Source organism: Dipodomys merriami, unplaced genomic scaffold (assembly GCF_024711535.1).
Source record: "Dipodomys merriami isolate MVZ:Mamm:240054 unplaced genomic scaffold, mDipMer1.0.p SCAF_39, whole genome shotgun sequence".
NCBI classification, from domain to species: Eukaryota; Metazoa; Chordata; class Mammalia; order Rodentia; family Heteromyidae; genus Dipodomys; species Dipodomys merriami.
This window is the reverse complement of record NW_027205492.1, coordinates 12,599,912-12,604,393: the sequence shown is the minus strand read 5'-3', so window position 1 is coordinate 12,604,393 and position 4,482 is coordinate 12,599,912. Positions and strand designations below refer to the sequence as shown.

General features: G+C 41.7%; 1 long non-coding RNA gene across 1 annotated transcript; it reads left to right on the top strand.

Moving 5' to 3' along the window:
- The first annotated feature begins 1,925 nt into the window (after window positions 1–1,925).
- On the top strand, window positions 1,926–4,084 carry LOC138805307 (uncharacterized). The gene is made up of 3 exons (XR_011365484.1): window positions 1,926–1,999; window positions 2,081–2,136; window positions 3,994–4,084. It is a non-coding gene; the product is annotated as an uncharacterized lncRNA (long non-coding RNA).
- The last annotated feature ends 398 nt before the right edge of the window (window positions 4,085–4,482 follow it).

Here is a 4,482-nt window from a genome sequence, read left to right as displayed (position 1 = left end):
TCTAGCCAACATTAAACTGAATAGGGAAAAACAGAAAGCATTTCCTCTAAAATCAGGATGGGAGAAGGGCACTCTTTTGCAGTGCTGGAATTTCTTGCCAGACCAAGAATACAAGAGAAGAAGTAAAAGGGAAGACGTCAAATTACCCTATTTACAGGTAATACGATCCTCTACTTAAACCACCCTGAGGACTCCATCAGAAAATTCTGGTATCTAATAAACACTTTGGGCAAAGTAACTGGATATAAAATCAACATATAAAAATTAGAAGCTTTTTTATATATACCAATGACAAAGAATAGAAAATAACCAGGAAAGCAATCCCATTCACAATAGCCTCAAGAAAAAAAAAAAAAAAACACACAAATACCTAGGAATAAATCTAACCAATGAGGTGACAGAGCTCTACAATAAAAACCATAAAGCACTGAAGAAATAAATTGAAGAAGACAATTTTGCTCATGTTCATGGAGGGCCTTCCACGTTCTTAGACCAGCAGAATTAATACTGTGGAAGTGGCTATATTACCAAATGCAATCTGCAGATCCAACGCAGCCCCATCAAAAATTCCAATGACATTCTTCATAGAAATAGAAAACAATCCTAAAATTCACATGGAAGCATATACCCCAAATAGCCAAAGGAATTCTGGGCAGAAGGAGCCATCACAATTGCTCATCGGAGGTATCACAACGTCTGGTTTCAAATTAAACTTTTGTGCCAGCATGCTACTGGCAAGAAAACAGACACATAGACAATGGGCTAGAATAGATGACCATCAATAAATCCACACAGCTCCAGCCATCTGGTTCTTGGCAAAGTGCTAAAAAAAATACGTTGCAGAAAAGATAGCTTCTTCAATAAGTGGTATTAGGAAAAGATGGCACACGCATGAAGAAGAATAACACTAGATTCCTATCTCTCCTTCTGCACAAATACCAATTTGAAATAGATCAAGGTCCTGAATTTAAGACCTGGACTTTGAAACTACTCGAGGAAAACAGGGGAAATACTTCAAGATGCAGTCGTGGGCAACAATGATCTGAATAGGACTCTACATGCCCAGGAAATAAAAGCAAGAATTGATGAATAGGATTGCATCACACTTTAAAGTTTCTGGTAGGGCACTAACCTGAGCAAAAGAAGCTCTGGCTTTCTTAGCACCCAGGCTCTGAGTTCAAGCCCCAGGACCAACACACACACACACACACACACACACACACACACACACACACACACACACACGCACGCATGCACGCATGCACGCAAGCTCAATAATCGAAGCTTCTGCACACCAAAGGACATAATTATTAAGAGAAGAGAGAGCCTACACCATTCTTCCAACATGGAATTCCAGAATACATAAATAATTCAATAATTAAATGCCAAAAATAATACAAAGATAGGTAAATGAACTGCACAGATGATTCTCTTAAGAACTATAAATGGCCAATGCAGAGATGAAATGAAGTGTCCTCGGCCATCATGGAGTGCAGAGCGAAGCTGCCCGGAGGTGCGAGCAGCTCTGTTAAGCAAGCGCGGAGCCCTGAGTTCAAACCCCAGCACCAGCAAAACACCAAGCAAGACAGCAGCGACAGCGGGGTTTCATCTCACCACAATCAGAATGGAAAACAAGACAGCAACACACGCTGGCCAGGACGCGGGGCAATGAGGCCTGCGGGCTGCTGGTGAGGAGGAAAATGGGTGCAGCCACTACGGAAGCCGGTATGGAGGCTCCTCAAACAAATCAGAACAGAACTACCTTTTACTCCAGATAGACATGTCGGAGGACAAACCCAGAAGAAGGAAGTCATACACAACAGAGACCTCCCACACCCCTCACTGTGCCCCGATCCACAACGGCCAAGCAACGGAATCAGCCTTGGTGCCCAGCAACAGATGAGTGGATGAAGGGTCTCTACACGGTGGAGTATTATTCAACCAAAAAGAATTCAATGTTTCATTTGCAGGAAAATGGATGGAACTACAGGTCCTCATGGTAAGTCAAATAACCCAAACTCAGAAAGATCAATATTGTGTCTTTTCTCACATATGCAAATTTCTTATTTTTTTTTAAAAGACATGAAATTAGAAGAGGAAGGGGACCAGTGGGAGAGGAACAAGAGAGAGTGATGGGTGAGTGAATATGACTAAAATACAGTATATTCATGCACAAAAAGATCGTTATTGTATGTAATTCATATATGCTAATCAAAAGGAAGAGGATGGGTAGGAAGGAGGAAGAGGAATAGAGCTGCTATGAATGTCAGTGTACAGGATTTCGTGTGTGTGTGAACATGTTCCTTTCCTCTTGGGGAATGTGCAATGTTCAGCTTTATAAGAATGTGCATGTTTCACTTTATAAGAATCTACCAGGCTCAGTGTCAGTGACTCACACCTGTCATCCTAGCTACTCAGCAGGCTGAGATCTGAGGATTGCAGTTCAAAGTCAGCCCAGGCAGGAAAGTCCGTGAGACTCTTATCTCCAATAAAACCACTCAGTTGTGGTTCAAGTGGTAGAACGCTAGCCTTGAACTGAAGAGCTGAGGGACAGCGCCCAAGCCCAGAGTTTAAGCTCCATGACAAAAAAGAATCTACCAACTCATTTTCTGGGGTGGTTTTACATTTTCCATTCTCACCATCAATGCATGAGTGATCCAGTTTCTCTATATTCTTGCAAGTAATTTAGTGTTCTCACTACTTTATTTAAAGAAAAAATTAATCATGGGTATATAGTGAATCTGTGTGTGTGTGTGTGGTGTATGTGTGTGTGGTGTGTATATGGTGTGTGTGGTTTGTGTGGTGTGTGGTGTGTGTGTGTGTATGGTGTATGTGGTATGTGGTATGGTATGTGTGTGTGTGATGTGGTGTGTGGGTATGTGGTATGTGGTGTGTGTGGTGCGTGGTATGGTCTGTGGTGTGGTATGTGTGTGTGATGTGGTGTGTGTGTGATGTGTGTGGTGTGTGAGTGGTGTGGTGTGTGTGGTGTGTAGTGTGTGTGGTGTGTGGTGTGTGTATGGTGTATGGTGTGGTATGTGTGTGGTGTGGTGTGTGTGTATGGTGTATGTGGTATGTGGTGTGGTATGTGTGTGTGTGTGATGTGGTGTGTGTGTGTGTGTGTGTGTGTGTGTGTGTGTGTGTGTGTGGTGTGTTGTTTGCCAATCCTGAGATTTGAATTCAGAGCCTCGGCACAATTCCTGAACCTTTTTGCTTAAGACTAGGGTTCTAGTACTTGAGCCACAGTTCCACTTCTGGCTTTTTGCTAGGCAACTGGAGATTAGGGTCTAGCAGAGTTTCCTGTGCAGGCTGGCTTCAAACAGCAATCCTTAGATCTTAGCCTCTTGAGTAGCTAGGATTACAGAAGGAACTTCCAGTAGTAAAAGCTAATAATCGGCAAAACTCTCCATGGTCTTTCTTGATGTCTGTATATATTCTTCAGTTAAGCATCTGTTTATATCTTTTGCCCATAGTCTAAGGGATTGGGCTATTTTTTACAGTTAAAAATTTCTATTATGGATTGAGTCTAGATACTAGTCTTGTTGAGTATAACTGGGCAAATATTTTCTCAACTATCAGTGGTATGTCTTTGTATTTCCTTCCTTCCTTCCTTCCTTTCTTCCTTCCTTCCTTCCTTCCTTCCTTCCTTCCTTCCTTCCTTCCTTCCTTCCTTTCTTTCTTTCTTTCCTTCTTTCCTTCTTTCTTTCTTTCTTTCTTTCTTTCTTTCTTTCTTTCTTTCTTTCTTTCTTTCTTTCTTTCTTTCTTTCTTTCTTCTTTCTTTCTTTCTTTGCAGTACCTGGGTCTGAACTCAGGGTCCGATGCTTGCTGGGCAGCTCTCTGCTAATGAGCCATAACTTGGGTATGGGTGGTTATCTTTCAGATAGAGTCTGGACTGTAATGCTCCTATTTTAAGCTTTGCATTGATGCTGAGATGATAAGTGCACACCAATATAACAGCAGCTTCTACTGATTTGGAGTCTTACTCTTCCTGGGCAGGCCTACACTGCAGTTCCGACTTCCACCTGCCGACTGCTAGGATGACTGGTATGAGCCACTGGTGACTAACTTCACTTTTAAGAGCATCTTTTCCAGAGTAAGGATTTTTAAGTTTTAATAAGTCTCAACTTACCAATTTTTCTTAGCTGGAATATGATTTTGTTGTTAAGTCTATGACTTCTGCCCAGTCCTAGATCATAAGTATTTTTTCCTGTGTATTTTTCTAAAAGATGTTTAGCTTTTCTTTTCATGTTAAGTCTATATTTTGAGGTGTGTGTGTGTGTGTGTGTGTGTGTGTGTGTGTGTGTGTGTGTGTGTGTGTGTGTGTGTGTGCGTGTTTAAAATAAGACCAGGATTTGAGTAGATGTTTGTTTTCTTCCCCAGATGATATTCAGTTGTTCCAGCTCCGTTTGTTGAAGAGGTTATAGTTGAGCACTTTGAGCGCTTTCTTGCTTTGGTGAAGGATCCGTTGTGGGCATATTTACATAG